This window comes from Odontesthes bonariensis, chromosome 2 (genome assembly GCF_027942865.1).
Source record: "Odontesthes bonariensis isolate fOdoBon6 chromosome 2, fOdoBon6.hap1, whole genome shotgun sequence".
NCBI classification, from domain to species: Eukaryota; Metazoa; Chordata; class Actinopteri; order Atheriniformes; family Atherinopsidae; genus Odontesthes; species Odontesthes bonariensis.
The window spans coordinates 16677605-16698081 of NC_134507.1; the positions used below are offsets into that span (position 1 = coordinate 16677605).

The 20477-nt window shown below is 45.3% G+C and overlaps 1 protein-coding gene across 4 annotated transcripts in view; it reads left to right on the forward strand.

Moving 5' to 3' along the window:
• The first annotated feature begins 584 nt into the window (after window positions 1-584).
• The window catches only part of zmiz1a (zinc finger, MIZ-type containing 1a), a 98467-nt gene continuing 78574 nt past the window's right edge, over window positions 585-20477 (forward strand). For all 4 annotated transcript variants that reach the window (XM_075478355.1, XM_075478358.1, XM_075478357.1 and 1 more), the window contains exon 1: window positions 585-725. The gene's annotated coding sequence lies outside the window, so the exon portion shown is untranslated. The remainder of the gene's footprint in view (window positions 726-20477) is intronic.

A 20477-nucleotide genomic window follows, 5' to 3' on the forward strand; every position in this document is an offset into this window, starting at 1 on the left:
CCTTTGGAAAGTAAATTTGGGGCTGTGGAAATTGTGATGGGTATTTATATATTTCCATGTATTATTTAGTTAATCGTGCCAAGGAAATAACAACAACAACAACAACAATACTACTACTACTATTACTACTACTAATACTACTACTACTACTACTACTACTAATAATAATAATGATAATAATAATAATAATGATAATGATAATACTAACAATAATTTACGCCTATAATAATATCTTGTTGTTAATTCAGTTATTTTGCTCTTGATAAATTAAAATATTTTTGCAAATACGCTGGTGTTGCCCTACTGGATTAAGATGTATTTACAGTGTTTACAATTGCATTGACAGGATTACATTGATAATGATCAACGTGTATGTATATTCCAAAGCCACTTTACTGACAGCCCATGGAAACTGCTGTCAATTCAGGGTGAACGTGCTGTTAGCGTGTAGTTACAACTTCACTCACGGCGTGTCCTTCCGCGGAAATCTAGGTCACATTTTCGTTCCCACCGCCGTGCACGGCTCCTCTGGTAACTGAATAGCCAGTGTAATCTGACACTTCAACTTGCCGTGCTCTACGGTAGTTGATTCAGTCAGTCAGTCACAGCGTCTTCTGGGCTCTCGCGTCCTCTTTGTGAAGTGAAGGGAGAGAACGAGAGGAGCACCGTAAACACGCGGTTTGGAGAAACAATACGCGGCTTTGCCACTGCGCTCCGACCTGAAAGTAAGTTTGGCGGCTGCTTTATTCCTTGTTGCAAAGCGAGATTTGAACGTGCTTGCGGGTTGCTCAAGATGGGGTTTGCCTCCCGCTGGACAGACACTACCTGCTAACAATAGGGTGACCTCTCGGAAACCTTTTAACAGCCGCTGGTGAACTCGTGTCCAGGGTGCAGATTGTGGTTGCTTGAGCCGTGGCGGTGCGCGTTTACGCGGCGTAAGACCCAGACGCTTTGCTGTGTTACATGCAGCACCTTGTGTGGACGAGTTGCGCTGAAGCGAAACAGCCAAAGTGTCTGTGTCTTTTGGGGTTGTTTCAAAGCAAGGTGCATGCGTTTTTGTGAAGACCCCCGAGACACTGGAATGCATTTTCGACTCAGCGATCGCAGGTTTGTGCGCGAGAGTGAATGTCTCGTCTCGGTCGATCAGCTGTTGGCTCGGTTGATGCTAAACTGAGAATGTATGTCACTTAGCTAACAGTCAGCAGTGTGTGGTTGGGCTTGCTGGCTCCCATCAAGGCTATTATCGGCTACCTGTTGTAATGCAATTAGCTGGCATGCCCATGTGTTACTCTGCTGTGTTTTGTTATACAACACCTGTAATGCAGCCGATATTTCGCCACCTTTAGGTGCACTGATAGCCTAACGCTCATTTTGATTACTGGATCCTCTCAGGGATCAGGGAAAGATTATTGACTCTCATTAGGAGTTGAGTTTTTTTTTTTTGCGACTTGTCTTTCTTGTATCCTGGAAAACGGCCTCCCAATACATTTAGTGTGCTTTTAATATTCTAATCAGACGGTGCTCAGGTGGCTATAAATCAGTCGCCACTCTTTCCATTTATTCCAACTGCGCTGAAACCTTGCGGTGCACACCTATGCTTAGTGTTTCATCACAGAGTGTGCTGTGCATCTTTCGTCCTTTATACAAAACTACCAGAATCTGTGATCCAGACACGCGCAGTGGCACATTTCCTAAGTGCGGACGAGCTGTTTTGATTCAGCGCAGCCCCCCTGCCTCACGTCTGGCGAACCCTCCCCGTTAAATTCCTCCCGTCTGGATGTGAGGCCAGCCGGGGCAGAGCAAAGCAGGAGGGAGGGGAAGGGGGGCGCTCAGGATGGGAGGAGGAAGAAGTGGAGGTGGAGAATGCCGCTCTTTCAATACCCTGCCACAGGACAGCTGAAGTTCTAGAAGGGATGAAAAAGAGTGTTTAGAATTATTAGTAATGTGCTCATTTTTTTTAAGCGACCCTGATGGGGGCTGATCATCCTTTCCTTTACTGCTGAGTTTTTGTGACATTCAAACTCTTCAGCAGTGTGATCATTGTGACTTTATCCTTCCCAACTAAATGCAGATTAAAAAAAACAACAACAAAACAGCAAAAAAACCCAAAAAAACAAGCAACGGTGAGCAAGAAATCCTGCCTAAAGCCCGATCTGACACAGTCTCAGGTGAAATGAAACATCACACACTCGAAGCAGGCTTTGTATTCATTGCAGGAGTGTTGCGTTAGATTGCAGGTGCCTGTGTTATTGTGTCCACCCTTTAAGTCTGTCTAAGAAAAGTGTGTAAACACATTTTGGATGGGTGCACCCTCCAGTGTCTCCTTCCTTGGTAATTTAAATTGGTGATGTAATGAAATTGTTTTAGCAGCAACACTTGTCCGCTGCACCACATTAATTAGTTTTGCTGTTTGCCTTTTTCTCCCCCCTTTCTGACAAGCCAAAGGAGTATTGAGTCATCCCGGCAAAGCATGAAAAGAAGGCGCGCTCATTCAGAGTGGGTTACCTGATAAATTGTGAAAGAAAGAGGGCAAGGAATTAAAGCCATCTGCAAGTGTTTGAAATTTGTGTGTGTTTGTGTGTATGTGTGAGTTTTCTTTCCGTCTGTTGTCCCTCTTGGGGCCTCTCTGCAACCAGCCAGCCAGCCAGGCTGCGAGACAAGACAGAAGAGTGTCTGATTCACTAAACATGCTGAAGGCTCCTGTAGACTCACTCAGAAATCAAATTTGGGTGTTTTCAAAAAGCTTTGAGGATGGGTGCAAGCATGCCCTGTCAGAGTGGTTTGTTTGGTTCTCTGCACCAACTGCCAGACTGCAAGGGAGATAACGCTGGAAATGCAAAGTGAAGACAGTGAAGTCTTTAATAAGACAGAAAAGACAACACATGCACTGGCAGCGCTACAAGTTGCAGCTAAATGCGAGGAAGGAGACGTATGTTTGCATCCAACAATATGTTTGTTCCCCACACCAAACAAGGAGACAGAATGCGGAGATCGCTCCTCTCCAGACACAGTTTTGCCCGATGTGGCAGTTTAAAAAGATACTTTATATTTGTTTTTCGGGGAGATGGTCAGCAACAAGTTATGTCACATTTTCAAGTGTCTGTTTCAAACACCTGCAACAACTCTTCATTGTTCGCGCTGCTTCTACACAAAGGGAGAAAAGGCAGCGAGCGTGTCCCACTCCCTAGCAGCGAGGTAATTCTGTTTAGAAGTATGTACAGGGAAAACAACTAATTACTTGTGTCGCAGTAATTAGCTTTTTGTTACTCAGCAATTTACCAAGTTGCACAGCCCTTGCTGCTGTCGGCACAGCTGCAGCCTGCTGAAAGTGCTTAAAACCCGGCGATCGCTAATCAGTGTTTTGACAGCCTGACATTTCATCTCACTGTTGGTGTTGTGTGAGGAGTGTGGTGAAATACTTGCTGCCTGTCCACTTGACACGTATTCTTGCAGTCTGGTGTCTCGCCACCGGCCCGAGCCCACCCACTCGTGTCCGGAGGAGAAGCCAGTCTTTGTTTCGGTCTTGTGTTTTTGTCTCAAACGTGGCTCGAATTTGGCAGTACTCTTCATCTGAACTGAGTTTTTGTTTTCCAGCGTGCCTATTTTGGTCTTTTAATGAAGGAAAAACTTGCGTCGCCTCACAATGTCTTAAAGACCCGTTTAGAGAAAAAGGACTTAGAAAGAGGTTGTGTCCGCATGTCAGACCCTTAACTGCTGCTAAATGTTGTAATTCTACCCGTAAGTCAGCAGTTAAGTTTTCCTCAAGTCAAACTTGGTAACCGTAAAGCAAGTAATACACTGAAAATAAAGCATCCAGCAGATATAAGTCATCCTGCTGACTGACTGTGATGACATCAATGTGGTGTTGGAAGCCAAAAGTGGACCAAGATGAGGCAGCGGGATAAGAAAACCTCCACTCCACATGCCTGTCGCCACTGTCCTTCAAGCTGCAAACCTTGCAAACCTTGCTCGGCTTGTGGCTGAAACATGACTGGTTTAAACTCATGGGTGGCAGTGTGTGTGTGTGTGTGTGTGTGTGTGTGTGTGTGTGGGGGGGGGGGGCTGGGAAGTCACTGTGAGTAATGCTGAGTCCCTTGGCTAGGCATTTAACCTCAAGGAAAGATGAGAACCATTGTTTAGTTGCTTACTGTAGAGGACTGTAGCACCGCTGAGGTGCGGCTTTTTTAAACTGGTATATTTCACTGTTCGCAAACTTTTAGTCAAGCTACTACAATATCACTGTAATGTGGTTCTGCCTTGATGTCGGTGCAATGTGCCTTTTCCGTTGTCTGTCAGTTGTTGCTGTTTAATGGAGACAAAACACCAACTCAACGCCTGTTTCTGAAGCGTCATAGCTTCAACCTTGAGCTGTGCCAACATCAAGGAGACGCAGACCTCTAAGTGCTTTTTTTTTTTTTTTTCCTGCAGACAAGAGTGAGTGAACAGAGTGCGGAGAGTGAAAGTGAAGTTTCTGGCCTTCCCCTGTCACCACCTTATGTATGTTTGATTTAATGTTCTTTAAGAAGTCAACTCAGGGAAAGTCACAATGACCACGTCCTGTTCCCCTCCGTCCAGAGGCCGGGGTCCTTGAATCATGAATGACACCCGGGAACAATATGGGAGTCGGAGAGAACACGCATGAGGAACAAAATGTTCCCTCTATCTACCCATTCGCCCACCGGTGCCGCCTGCACTCAAGACTTCTCACCATCGCAAGCAATTAGCCTCACTTTTTTTTCTGCGCTGCTGATGAAACCCTCACAGAGCCCGGCTGTGTTGGTGAAACGACAGAGAGGAAGGGGTCGCGACAGAGAGGAAGAGTGATATTATGTGTCTTGAGTGATGGCGTTGGCGTGTGTCTGTTTAGCTTGTAAATCCTGTTTAAGCTAAACAAACTCATTGTCCTCATCCCCCAACTGTGTGCTCTGTGTGTGTGTTTTGTTTGTGCCCCCTCCCCCACTCCCTCTTTTCTCCTCGTCTTTCCCCCTCTCTTTTGAGTTGTAAGTACAGTCGCTAATTAGTCCCTTCTCCCTCTTCATGCTGGGTCAGTGGGTTTACGGTTTCAGCGCTGATCTGCAGTGTTTGCCTTGTCTCTCCTGATACTAAAGCATGCCAGCAAACCTGCGCAGACTGCAGCCTCCTCCAAGGGTTCCTCACACCGCTGGGGTCCCGGCTGGGTTTATTTTCAAGACTGAGCTCGGGCTCGCTCTCGTGTAGCTTGCCCTGCTTTACCAACCAGTCTGGCAAAAAAAAAAAAAAAAACCCTGCACCTGCTGGGTTGAGCCATTAACCTGCTATGCTTTTGAATAACACCAGTAATGCATTTTATGGAGGATTTCAGATATTATGAATTAATTTTAGTCACCCCCTTTTACAGCATGCTGCAAATCTTTCTAGCTTATGCTGTAATGAATCATTTTCCAAAGATAAAACATCACATGCTCATTATAATATCATTTGTGCTCGAAACAGCCTCTTGTCTAGTCGGCACTGTTGTCTTTAAGAGTGTGCGCTGATGCTGATTTTCTGGTGGAGGCTGCGTGGGAGATGCAGAGTGATGGCAAATCTTCTGTGAGGGCGGTCGAATTGTCTCCAACGTGGCCTCCGGGGACACACACTTCCTTGTTTTCTGACAAAGTAAATTAACAAGGATTTACTAATGCAAAGGGACAGCATTTATTCTTCGCCTGCGATTTCAGTGTCGGGGGTGGGGGGGGGCTAAGGAGTCAGGCAGTATCTGCTCTCACATAACCCCAGTGCTTACATGCGCAAAGAGGACAAAGCATGAAATGTGGTCAATATGAAGCAGTCTTTAAAGCAGAGAGAAGACTCCACCAGCTGTTGATTTTCCAGTTTTGCGTTTGATCCGTTGACGATGCTTGTCGTGGTTGTTATGGAGAGCCCCTCAAATCGTATTGGCATAAGCCTCGCGACTTCACTAAGACGCTTTTCCTCCCAGTTTTAACTCGGAGACAGAAAGATGTGTTATTTGTGCAGCGTGTTTGCCCGCTTGGTGCCCTCCCCCTCGGTTTTGACACCGGCGATTGAGGCAGGCGCTTTCCCAGGGTTCTAAGGACTGACATCCCTTTCATTTTCCCGCCTGGGCAGCTCAGATAAAGGGGCATATTTTAAACCTCTGTGCGGATACACCAGCTGTAAAAAGAGACGGGCTGGTGGGCCACAGCATTAGCTCTGCAGACTGAGAGGGACGAACAGGCCATGGGGGGCGATGAAGAATAAAACAAATAGAGGCAAAGTATGTGGATTTGAATGTCAGCTTTATTAAACGGTGATCTCAGCAATGAATCACATAGAGCTGAAAGTATTATGCTAGCTGCGGAGCTGCAAATATCACCGACATTATCTTCAATCTAACCGCAGACAACGCCTTTCTCCTGTGTGTCCGTGGTCTGTTACAGGGGCAGCGTTTTCACCCCTTTTCTCTAATCGACCCCAGTCTTGTTTCCTCCCAGCAAACCAAAGCCACGCTGGAAGCTGTTGTTTATCATATCAGTAATGAGACCAAGGTAATCATGTGTATTCCGGAGACAGCAATGATACACTGCTTGGCGTTTGCCAGAGATCAGCCTCTAAACAATGTTTATCATTGTCTCCCAAGGCTCTTTAATTATCTGGCAAACACTATTGACAAACCAGCATGGGTCTCTGTTTTTAAGGATGATGGGTTACTGTTTACAAATTTTTGTGCTGGATTGTGCGAACAAACTGACTGTCAGGCTTTAGCATACATATGCTTTCATGGAAGTACTGTGCATATCCAGCGTTCTTGACAGCAAACATTTTGTGGAAATGAGGAACACAAGGGGAGGCAGATCCACATCAGCGGCTTCATTTATTTTTGGTGTCAAATAAACAAGGGATTGTCAGGGATAGTCAGAAAATATGTCAAACTCAGTCCTCAGATTTTCAATAAATCACGCAGAAGCACTTTATTCCGAACTGAAAATATTTAACCAATTATGAGCTGGATTATTATAAAATTGAGTGCAAACATTCCTGGTTCCAAGATTACAAACTCCATTATTTTTTTGTGATTTGTTGCATTTACGAGTAAGTTAACAATTTGATTGATTGCTACTCACATTCATAACGTCCTTTGAATTCATTATAGTCACTTTGGTGATCATAAATCTTTCACTCGCTCTAAAAAAAAAAAAGTCTTTGTTTGCAAACATATAATAGAAAAAGGAGGAGGTGGCACTTGCTATGAAAGCTTTTCCCTGTATCTTCTTCAGATGACGTACAACAGCAGCTTTAAACACCGTCATTACGCTTCGCTCTCAGTCACCCTGCAACCTTTACTTGTCTGCGCCGGCTGACTGGAATCTGAACGGCATGTGTTGACATTGTTAAAGACACACGTGAGGACATGACACGTTGCATGTCTTGGAGTTGTTGGAGTATGGGAGGGGGTGGGGGTCATCTTGCAACGCGATGGCCTCACCTGCGACATCTTTAAGGTTGTTGCTCAATGACGAGGTTACAGTCTGTGCTGGAGTCAATAACGGCACATTACTCTGAAGTATGAATAAGGACATGATTATACATACCACCACACATTGACAGACACATCCACCTCTCCATGTCACGTCTCCATAACCATGTCTCCCCTGACATCAAATCAACATGATTGTTGAACAAGAGACGGGGGTTGCCTCATTGATGCTTGCATGAAATCACCTCTGTCGTGCTGCATGTTTATGTGTTCAAGTTGCACTCTAATGGGTTTTTGCGTGTGTGTGAGAGAGCGAAAGAAGTGGGGGTACCAGCAGTGGCTTGGGGTGAGGTCCTGCCCTGATTTTCTCTGGAATTCCTTTGTTTTTTGGAAGCCAGAATGGGGGAAACTGAATCTGGGCAGCCCGAGGGTCTCTGCTCCTCACAAAGTCTCTGCACACATCTCTCTGCTGCCATCTCTGATGGTTTTAGTGGTAGCCCTTTTTTTAAATTTAAATTTTTTTTTATTTAGAGCTCGGAAATGCAAAAGGTGTTTTTCACCTTCCCAGAAAAGAAGAGGGGAAGAGAGAGTGACTGCAGCAGGCTTACCATCTCATGCCCGGAGGGGCTGATGCCACTCAAACATAAATTTACCCTTTGTTTCACAGCTGCAGAAATGAAAGTCAAATGTAGATTCAGACCTCTCAAAAGGGCCCAAGAAGATACTTTTTAGACTCTATTTATTGCCTTTACTTAGCCTGGAGGGTACCAATAGCCGCTTTCGGACTGTAGGAACCATTAGCAGTTCTAATAACCTTTTAATCCGCGGGGCCGTTTTCTCCCGTGTTCGGACATACAGGAACTTGGGACCATCTCCCTTAGTTCCTATAACCATTTCAGCTCCTTCTCCGAAGTCGGGTCTTTTCATGGTTCTATAGAACGCATCTGACGTAGGTGTGTGGTGGTCGGTAGCTACGCCCCATGTCATGCTGTCACGGCTGAAATGTTTACTCATACAACACGGACACAACCTGCGAGTGTTTAATAAGTTAAACTTACACTGGTCTCCTTTGTCTGCAGAGCTCTGCTCTCCTTTCTTTCTTCGTTCATGAAATGAAAAAGTATCGTCTCCTGACTCTCTCTGTGAGCTCTTCCAGCCTCGATATTAGACGCCTGATGTGGTCGTCCATGATTAATATCCCCGTTATGCAGACCATGAACACGGTGGCCTCCCCGCTCTCCATATTAGCTTCTTTGTGGTGTTTTTTTCTTCTCTCCTTACTTTTACCGTTTTGTTTTGTTTTGTTGTTGAATGTGGCGCTAAACGGCTAACGTAACACGTCACTGACGCAGACGACTGCGCGCGGCGCATCAGTCCCGACTCATGTGCGAATGCAGACTGAAACAGTTCCGCTGGGGAAGGACAGTTATCAGAACGAAATTCGAGTAGGACAGTTCTGATAACTGCATTCTTAGAACGGCTCTGTCCAAAAGCGGCTATTGAGACACGGTCTCTTTTACCAGGGAATCCTGGTCAAGATGGGAGCAAAAAAACTAATTTAACTCAAAGGTCTCACATAAAAGACAAATTCAAATACTGATGAATATGCATGAAAAACACTCGAGCCCACTCTATTTATGTTGTTATGAGAAAAATCTTCTTTTTGTTTTAAGTGATAGCATAATGTTTTCTATTTCTACTCATTCACCTATGCAAGTGTATTACGTATTTTAATTGTGTTACTGTGGCTACTCAAAGGGCCAAACATGTTGAAAAGTTGTCCGCTGCCTCCTGGAAGCTGAAAATTTACCCTCATATTCAAGGCTCATTAAAGCTGATTAACCATGGATAATGGTGTTAAAATTTTACAAAGGTATCTCCATTTACTCTGTGCCACAAGTTTTCCATGACCAGATTCTTATCTGGCGGGCTGTCGCTTTGAGTAACCAACTTCCACAAAGCGGAGCTTTTCCCTCTTGTTTGAAGGGGGCTCGTGTTGAGTGAGGGGGGTAATTGAATAGGCTTGTTGCCTGCCTCTTTTGAGTCAGTCATTCTTTCCCGTTCCCTGTGATTGGGGGGGTGGGGGTAAGAGAGGGGAGAAGGCAGAGGAAAGGGGAATAGGATAAGAGCTAGCAGATCTGGTCACGTGAGCAGTAATAGTGTTCGTGCTGGTCCCTTTCAGGCTGTCACCGTAAATCTGTTTGACTTGTCACTTTTAAAATCATTACGGAGGCTAAAAGCCTCTCTATTGGATTGTGGTGGACGGGGGGAGGCAGCAGGTTTCCTTTGTGCCTTCTTGACGATGATCATAATCAAGTTTGGTCCTGATCATCCTGCTGTGAGGCTATAATTAGCTGCCTTCGTCTCTATTCTCATCATCCTTTTTGCATGTTGCTCCTCAAAGCAAAATGAAAGTGCGTTCCAGTGGTTATAAAGAGGTCATGTGTTGCGTTTTTGTTCAGTTGTGCCTGAATGATTTCTGCTTCAGGTTTATCAGCCTTTCTACAGCGGATTCAGAGACTGTTTGGCTCCTTCAGAGGTTTATTTTCCTTTCTGTGTATCTAACAGATTTATTCTTTTAAAAGCTCCGATGGTGAATTAGTCCACGTGAGGTCTCCTTTTGCTCCCCCAGGTCAGCTAGAGAGACAGCAGCTGCTTGAGATGTGTCTAAACTCATAGTGTCACTTTCTGACCCAACTGGTTGCTGACTGACAGAAACATGACAGAGCAGATCTCGTCCCACCGATAAAGACTGCAGGATGTGATGCCTGAATTTGAACTCAGACATCACAACCCCCCTCCCTCATAATCTGCTTCTTTCTCTCTTGTTTCTCTTTCCCTCCTTTTCTTTTTCATCCATCTTTTCTGTGTACACCCCCCCCACAATCCCCCCTCCCTTTGGATTGTGTGCGAGCAGCACTCATGCCTGGAACAGAGCACCAGGGCAGACATCTGTCGCGTCCCTGTCCCTGATCTGATCTGTGGCTCTAAGCATCGGGGTCACGAAGAGTAGCAGGAGAAAAATCTGAGAGCCCTTATCTGCATGTTTTGGTCTTGCGATGTTTAGGTATCTCTGTCTCTCTCATTAAAATTCACATTGTGTTCAAAGTGCTGAGATGTTTGTTGTCTTGATGTTGAGCGTCTGTCCTTTGGACTGTGTGGCGTTTTGTGACAGCGGGGCTGGCGCTGTCACATGTCTTCCTGATAAAGCTCCTCCTTAGATTCGCAGGTGCAGAGAAGGAAGGGAAGTGTCGGCCTTATCAGGCTACCCATCAGCTGCAGTGATGTGCAGCTGATCTGAAAGAGGAAATTCTGACAGTTAAACCGGATCTTTGCGCCAGGGGCAATGCCATTAACGACTAACCCAGTGGCAGAGTGAATAAAAGAGTGTTAATTCCAGCTCTTCAGTTTTGTTAGAGTGTGAAACTGTAGACTGACATACACAATGCTTGCCAAGTTTGAATACCTTCTTGAGAGGTTAATGATGGCATAATCGTGTTGTGGTTGTAAATATTTCCTCAAAACAGGTGACTTCATGCCAAGCGACAAGACTGGTAAGATGTTAATGAGAAAATGTGAAATGATAAAGGGAATCCTGTAGGCAAAGAACAGTAGCGCTGTTTTGGCACGTTGTGGTTCAGTACAAATCGCTCACATTGTGTTTATATGGACATATTTTCACGTCACTTTTCGGTCCTTTTAGGGGGTGTCATTGGTCGTATTCATTTCATTAAATCTGAGATTTAGTCTGCAGACTTGGCTGACACAGCTAGTCCATTTCAGTAGTACTTAGTTTGAGTTGTGTTTGAATGTAGGTTTTCAGATGACAAGATAACAAAATACTTTAGGTTGATAAATTTAAGATTTGAGAGCAAACTTAATAAAGAAAAAATTAATATCCCCCTTTTCACGTCCATGTTTACTCACTTGCCATTTTGTTTGATTTTCTGACAGCTCAGCTCAGCTCACCCCTGAACCCTTAGGCATTCCTGTCAGTAAGCTGAACACTTTTTCACTGCTGTTTGCAGCAGTTCAGAGGTCTGCAAAACCACAGGAATGGCACTTTAAGACAAAGCAGTCGACCCACTCGAGCAGCTCGAAGCCTGTGGATCATTCCTCCTGAACCTTCGGAGTTACTGAATCTGAAGCTGCTTTAATTGAGCTCATCTCATGTGAGTCAGCAGAATCACAAAGCAAATGCTGAGCATGTGTGACAAATAGATTAGACCCCTTTATTACACCTGTTCCCTCTAAAAATAAATATCTTAGATCTTGTTTACGTTGTATGAATCCCTGAGATGGAAATCAGGCCCAGATAAGCCGCATGGCAGACGTGGCTGTTATCTTTTGAAAGATAATTGACCTGTGACACACTATTGGCAGAAGACCAAGCCCACGACGTGCTCCGTGGTTTGAATGTAAATGCTTTTACACGTAATGCTGAAAACAAACGTGCAGATAATGTCATTGCAGAGTGATTGATTTAAGGGCACTCTACATAGCCTAATGTGTCGTCCATCACTTCGGTCGTAACACTGGCAGAGTGGCTCGCATGACCTGACAAAATGTGGCCACTATACACATTAAAGATATTAAAAAATCCTAACTACGCTGCAGATTTCAGCTCGCGTTTCACTGGGAAAATATTCACTGCCTGTCTCTCCGCGTTAATTCAGTTCACCCCTGTCCCCAACGCAAAGCACACAATATGCTTCCTCTATAAATCAGTCCATTATAGGTTCGTGTTGCTACCAGCGTTATGTATGTTATCACAACAGTAATAAGATAAGATCCTTTCGAAGTTTGTGATAGAAACTACAGCTGCCAGCCACTGTACAGTGACACTAAAGGCACACTGTAAAGTCAGAGCTTGGTATGTTTTGCCTGGGTAACATAAAAAAACATTGTGCTAAAACATGGCAAATTGGCAAAATTGGACCCATGTCCACTGTTGGTGTAACTGGCCTGCTTAATTTGCCTCTTCTTTCCTTTGAAAAATGCTTTGAAAACTGTTCATTCCGGTAGCTTATTAAGCTAAACTAAAATGGTAAACATAACACTTGCATTGAAAGTTTGAGAATGCTGATGTTTGAACTGTAGCTAACTCAAAGCCCTGCTGCTCTATAGTTTATCTTCACAAAGCCATAAGGGTGACTGCAGTTTGCAGACTTCCAGCTGCTTGAAAAATAACTCGATCATTCAGATGATGCCGATAGATTTTCTGTCAGACGTTTGATCTTTTAAACAGCTAATCATTTTGCTTCTCTGCATTAGCATGTGTCTTACCAAGTTTAAATAAAAGAAGAGCCTGCTCGCTTTTGCACGGGAACTTTCCGAGCTGAGATCCTCCAGCCGAGCTCTCGGCGTGTCCTCTGTGTTTCTGTTGTGCAGCAGCCTCGGAAAGCTGCTGTATCCTGATGACAGGCAAGGTCGGCCCAGTGAAACAGGACGGTGCGAAAGAGGGAGGCTGTGAGAGAAAAGGAGGATGAAGGGTGGTAGACGGAGATGGGGAGGGAGAGGGAAAGTGCGTGGCACTGCAGCTCTGATGGTGTGCCACCTGCTACTCAACTGCAGCTACAAATCAAACGGAACCGAGTCGCTGCTGGCTCTGCGCCATGACACTGATCACTGGCACACAGAACACTGTCAAAACCATCTTGATGGGTAATTAGGGATACTCTATCATTTCTGCTGCAGCTATTACTGTGGTGCCTCTGTACTCTTGTGTGTGTGTGATGTGAATGTGACATCTGAGGCTTTGAGATTGTTGGAAGATGCTGTAAATACATTTTATGCCATGTAACTCCTGTAAGGAGGTGTCAGTCCAACGCACTAAGCTCTGCCATACCCTGTAGCGTGTCTGTGCATCTTTACATCTTCAAGCAAGGCTCTACATAACCATGTGGTTGTTTTAAACGTTAGCTGCGTTTAGGTTCTTTTTGAGTGTCGCAGATGTATGTTGTGTCCTGTGTGACTTTGGCCAGACGGCCCCCGCCGTCAGCTTTGAACAGTTCTGCTAAGTCTAGTCAGCGAGCGAAAGGAAGTAAAAACACTGGCTGTGATTTAAATATTTAGTATTTTCCAATTAACCCTTATCACCCGCAAGAAGGCCTCTGCTAAAATGCCTACTTTTACCCATGCACTGTGAACAATTTTGCAATTTGTGCTGTTATTATCCTAATTTGCACAAGTGAAAATGAGAGAGAGGGAGAGCACATTGTGTGCCCTTTGATTAAGTGGGATGTTTGAATGTGGGTCCTCCACCTTCAAGAGAGATTTGATACTTGAGGGGCTGAAGTGTTTTTGATGGAAACTCCATTAATGATTGATAACAGGAGGAGAGCGGTTATCTCTCTGCTCCAGCCCCATCAATTATTAAAAGCTCTTTCCTTGCATTTTGGTGGCACATAAAATATCAGTCACCATCTTGAAATCTTGAGTTGATAGTATCTGTCAAAGGAATTAGGGCTGTGCATTGATTTTTTTTTTTAAAACTCTCTTCATCCGGTTATTGCACGTTGTGCGTTTTAAAGTAGACTGATGTTTGCGGGGGTGGCATCGGTTTGTTTGCCCCATCAAAGTAGAGCGTCCAGACTCTGAGAATGTGACTCCTAAAAGTTTCTCACTGACATTACCGTATGTCTATATCTGATCCGACTGGATTTTTTACTAAAACAGGCCTCTCTTGCATATATGAGCTAATTTTTAGATGTTTGTCTGCCGCATGATATCTCATTTTTAATAGTCCGAATGACTCAGTCTGTGTTTATGATGTGGAAGTACTAAGCGGATGAGGTGATGCTGGAGATTGGCGTCAGCCTGTGTCAGTTCAGCACTAGAAGTTCTCCCGAGCTCAGTGCTGTTTGGAGCTGCATCCAGACGAGCTGACAGGCCTGAAGGCCTCTCCATGTCATCGCCAAGGCTCCCATCAGTCCTTGCAGAGGGAATTCTCTCAGAAAGTGCCGTCTCCCTTCCACACAGGAGACCTGGTTGAGTCTTCATACTGCATGTGGCAGCCATGAAGCAGAGCGGCCAGCCACTCAAGGCAAGGCAAGTGTAGATGTTTTCACAAGACTTCAAGTGGCTGCGGAGGCTTTCTTAAGTCAAGGTAATGGTTATTGGCTTGCATACATGCAGAGAATGCCTGGAAGCGCTTCTGTTGAACGCTGCTCCGTTCTTTTGCATCATTTGAGTGACACCCTCATTTACTGGTGTCAATACTGGAGTTATTTATTGGCAACGAATGGAGCCCTGCAGCACCGCGTCTGCCTTTTTCTTTTTTTCTTTTCTTTTCTTTTCAGTAACTACATCCTTATTCTCTTTAAACGAGCTGAGAAAGATAATCCTGCAGTTATGAAATGACAATGAAGATGGAGGGCTGAGAGGATGGCAAAGAAGGGTGACAGTAAATGAAAAGAAACAGCAATAAAGTGATAGTTGCTCTTATCTGTACACTAGTGGGTGTGTAGCAGCGACCTGATACGTGCTGCCCATCTTATGTCAACAGTGGTGTATTTACATAAGCTGCTTCCCATTGGCCGCGGCTTCTGTCCGGAGAGCTCCAGGCGCTGCAATGGTGAGGCAGTGTGATTAGATTTACAGATGGAGATTAATGTGAACAGAGTTTATAGCACAAAGGCATAAATCACAAAGAAGAGGCTGGAAGCTTTTGTGCTTGACCTTTTGAATGGTGATAATGATGCTGGAGACAGATACACTCCTATCGGGGCTGCGAGGATTGAACGCCTGAGTTTAGACAACGCCGTCACAAATGCAAAATGTGCACGTGTGGGGTTATCAGGTGGGTCGGTCAGATGGAAGTGACAGCCTGTGTGAAGCTGTCGGAGCATAACATGCTAGAAAGTGAGGGACATGAGTAAATGCACTTAGCTTCCGCACAGACACACTGTGACAGGCTGCTACCTGGTGCCCAGGCTCATCTTTAAGTGGGAAGTGAAACCTTTCTGTCTGTCAGTCTGTGCGTCCGTCTCCTTGTCTGTCCTTGCGCTGCCGAGCATCGGCAGGGTTATTAGAATAGCCCTATGGCTGTCACTGATAAGGCCTGTATGGGTGCTGCCACTGACAGCGCTGCCTGCCTGCGTGGCAAACACAAGTGGCCCTGGCCAGGGGATTACTGCCTGCTGCCATTTCTGCTGATGCCTTCTTTTATGTTATCCTCTCCAGTCAGATGTGCTGCATTTGAATAACTTGGCTGATGTTGTAGAAATGGAACTCCTTGAAATCCCCACCTGCATGCAAATGAAGGTGCACAGACGAAACGCTTGCACATTCAGACAACACATTTGGTCTCCTTTTCTCTCTATTAGTCTCGCTTTCTCCATCTTCTCTTTCCTACTGCTAGTGGCCATAACTGTTTATTTACATGCTCTGTCACTTACTGGGCGGAGTGATGCTGATAGGTTAGGAGGCTTGCTAATCCACTCGGCTGCTGTCATTAGAGAGGAGCAAACAGGCTATTACCACCTCCTCCTCCTCTTCTTTCTGCTCATCATAAGCTTGCCTGAACCTCACACACACACACACACACACACACACACACACACACACACACACACACACAGCTGTGATGGAGAGTGCCTCTTGTTTCTTTAGCGCTGCTGAGTGGAGCCCTGCTTTGGTAATTGATCCTGTTTGGTACATGGGGAGGAGGCAGGCGGAGAGAGAGGGAGGCCCTAAGTGTTGTCAGTTTGCTGCATTAATTTTTCAACCACGGCCAGTGAGGCTGAAGGGACGAGGAGGGGCCCATTGCAGAGGAGACATAAAGTACTGTACCTAATGCTTCCAACACTCGGATTGCTGCTCTTGGTGCTCATTTTAAAACAAGTTATTCACCGTGAGACTAAATTATGATTCAGCTGATTCTTCCTCTCTCTAACAGCCTCCTGCCGATGACAAATTTGTTTTCCCGTGTCTCCTTTTCTTCTGTGGCTCATAAATAGCCTTCTGGTGGTTGTGTGACTTATGCCTCTTTGTCTGGGTGTTTGTGCCTTCTCATGGTGGACAGTATGTACAGCTGATAATAGACAGGCCTCACTCTGTGCTTTTTGATCCCGATTCTGGGCTCTGGTCCCTGACTCAGTAATGATGTCAGCAAGGCAGCTGACAAGGGACTGAGCTGAAAAGAAGCATAAACACTCAGCTTCACCCTGCTGTTCTCTGTAGTAGAAATTGCTATTATTACTTCTGCGTTCCTCACAGCTCTGCCTCGTGGACTACGTCAAAATACTCATCACCTATAATTAGTAGCGAGGCTATCGCAGCGCCGGTCAGCGGGGAGGGAGTGATTTTCATGTCCGTCAGAGCCACGTTAGCGAACACTTCCATGAGTCATTAAGAGGTGCTCACAGCCACAGAAGACGTCACTGATGACATTTGAGCAGATATGAGTCACAATTCTTGAATTTATTTAATACTTCTCAAGCAATTTGAGCATGACACATTTCTTGTAGCGTCCCTAACGCGTGTCCTCAGCCAAGATGCAGCACCTAAGAGCCCGTCACGGATGTCATAGAAAGTATGTAGAAATGCTTTGTGACAATGCAGTATGGATAACACGCTGTGGGAGAGAGCTGCCTGGAGGCTACACAGAAGTTAAGTCATGATCACTGGAGTTCAAGCACTCAAGTCCTACACTGTCAGATTGGGTTGTATGCAGAGGACAAATATTCCCTCTCGACTTTACATGACAAACCCGAGGCTTTGTCACACCGCTGTTCCAAAAGACCCCTTCAGATGGACATTGATATGAATGTACCTGAAAATAGTGACACTGCCACAGAAAAGCGCTCACGCTGGAATATATTTCTAAAAGTGGCTGCACATAAAGTTGAAAATAACAGACGGAAACATGTTCAAAGGGGTATGAAATGACTGCGGGATTGAGATTCACCAATTTGTGTTCCATTGTATAGCTCAGGCTTGCCTCCCATTTTCTCCTGACCCCCTTGTCGTTGTCTAAGCACCAGCTCTTAAGAGACGTTTCTGTTATCAGTCCGTAATGTGGACAGTTGAAGCATCGGTGAGCGTCTGTCTTATGTGGCTCTCTGGTGTGTGTGATGCACGCACTGTTGTTTGATTCAGCGCGTAGAAACTGCATCGGGTCTGTCGGTGAGAGAGATCATTCTGATTGGCTGTGTGGCGTTTCTTTCCTTTATTTTTCATCTCTGCTTCTTCCCGTCTACTTTCACAACTAACCGGCCAAGTGCTGCCAGTGCCAGTCTCCCAACAAACTTCTTACTACACATATCCTCAAGCAACACTCAATCGTCTATGGAAGCAAGCCATAGTGATGTGATAATAAGCAAACGCTGCTCTGTTTAAATCTTTATGTACACAATCTTCCAGTGTTCTAGTGAGTATAGTAGATAGCACACTAGAGAGTAAGGTCCTCTAATGGTTTGTAATGGTTTGTCCTAGCTGTGATCATAGGCCAGTTTTTTTTCCAAAAACATGCCACATAAAACAATGTTGTGTTTTACTATCCACAATGAAGCATTTTGGAAATAATCTGTCTCTCCGGGGCAGACGGTGCTGGCTTGGTGTTCAATTTCAACATCGCAAGACACCGAACGCTGTAAAAAGGCAGGGCATGTGTCAGAGATTGTAGTTGTGATTTGCAGCCTCAGTCGGGTCACACAGGTGAGAGTCCTCTCTGCTTTGTCCCCTTGAAAAGGTGTGTTTTCTCTCCCAGGTTTGATTCCTCTCCGCCCCCTCATATCCTCTCACCCTCCTGCCAGTTTAGCTAGCCAGGACAGGCCTTATTCCTCTCCAAAACCATGATTGCATTCTTGAGCTATTCCACCCCCTCCTTCAGAACAAGAGCCCTCTGCATCTCTCTCCCTTTCAAGTAGAGGCTGCCGGGTGCATTTCCCCTTTGAAGATGTAATCTTGGAAAACACAGAGACATCTCCTGGATTATCTTAAATGTCTTCAGTATGTCAACAGCCTAGTCCTGTTACAATGCAGCTCCGGCCGTTTAAAGGGTCCGCTGTGATGACAGCAGAGGAAAATGCAACACCGCAGAGGTAATCACAGGGTCAACTCTGCTGACTCCATTCAGCACCAATCTCCCACTGTTAAAAGTGGATGTTAAAAGACACAATGAAATGAGGTATTTCCCCATGTGGCAAGGATGTGTTTACTATCAAACTTAATAGCAGGCAGTGGAGCGCTCAGTAACAGATGGCGTCGGTAGGTGAGGTTCATTTGTGTCATGGTATTTTTCCAAAATGTTTTGACAATCCGAACGGTGCGACATCTTAACTAAGCACACAAAATAAGATGAGAAGCCCCACTGAGTAGTCACAAGAGGGAAAGTTAGTGTACACCAAATTAGAGGCGCATAAGTGGGCGCTCCTTGAAAAGGATCTTGACTTTGTAATCATATCAGATGTTATTGAGGGGAGGTTTTAGGAAGGGTAAGTGCTTGGAAACTAAATCAGAGAGAGGCTGCCTAGGGAACACGTTGTTATCATAATTACCTGCCGAGCGATCACTGCAGAACTGGTGTTGATGTTGATGCCGAGCTTCGCTCCTCTCTCTCCGACAAGGCTGCCTTGTGCGTGCTGCTCCTTGCCTCGACATCTCTTTGTGCTCTGTTCCCTGTGTGTTTTCTTTCAGTTTTTTTTTTTTTCTCCCCCTCGCTCGTTTCAGCCAGGAACACAGACTGCTGGTCAAAAACTCAAATATTGTTTTGGTGAGATCAGGCTCGCAGATTGAGGACGGACTTGCGTCAGTGTGTACGTGCGGGCGCTGGCAGGCTTTAGGGGTCGCTCCCTGGAGACGAGGCGAAGCGGAGACCTCATCCTCTCTGACCGCTCTCGCTGGTGCTCAGAGCGCAGCTCGATTTCTCTCTCCTTGAATAGATATTGCAAACGATCAGCTTGGATGAAAAGCATCCGGGGCCTCGTCACTGATGGCATTTGCACAGCAGGAAATAACATGTGATGATATCAGAGTGGGAGAGACTGAAAAAGGAGAAAAGACGACTCACGGGGGAGAAACACTTGACCTGTTTGTTTTGGGAAAATGGTATTCCTCTGCTAATTTCCTCCTGATAAGTATCTGACAGCTCATAGTAAAGTGTTTTATCTTGGCTGGGGGAAAATGGCTTCTCTCGACTCAAATCGATTTCAGAGACCTTGCTGCGGCTTTAAAATGCATTCTCCATCTTTTAAAGTTTTTCTGTTTTCATAGAGGTGATCAATTACATACAGTACATTCGCCCGCTGCTTTTAGCTTAACGTGGACTTTAGCCTTTTGTCCCTCCTTCCTTCTTCTTGCTCCTTAACTCTCCAGACGCTGCTGCAAATTTTCGCTCTTTCCTCCTCCACCTAACGTCATTGACTGCCGTATGCTGAGCTGGGGGCATTGATTTTTACTGCGCTGCCTCTCTCTGGTTTAACAGTTGATGAGTTGTGTTAAGACACCCAGGGACAGCACTGCCTGTTTTAAGGAGATGAGGTTAGCTTTTATAGCCCTCCTGTTTCCTCAGCCTCGGATGATAAGGTGTGTGTGTGTGTGTGTGTGTGTGTCTGTGCTGCACATATATACAGGTGCGCATATTTGTGAGTCTATCTATGAGTTAAGCAGCCACTTGAGACTATGATTCCCCCCGGGAAGCTAAAGTAAACATTGTGGTGTTTGAGGGCTTTTAACAGACAAACTTGGGCTTTGTCGTCTCCAGCGTTTGAGTCCCTTTAAAGACGTACAGAAAATTGGTTTCTCTCAGTCAATGAACAGCCACATTGAGCATTACCACGATTGAAGTGTTAGGAGAGTAATGCAAATCTTGATTATGAGACAGAAGACTGGTTTCGAGTAGAAAGTTGACACAGAGCGTGGATTCAAAGGTGACAAGAAAGTTTAGTCTCTCACAGGCACCTACAACAGCCGACATCCCACACACATGCTCAGAAGTCGCGGATACAGACACAAACCTCATTTAACATGATTAGTCTCTTTGAGGATTTTTACTGAAACCTCCTATATCTTGGATGAA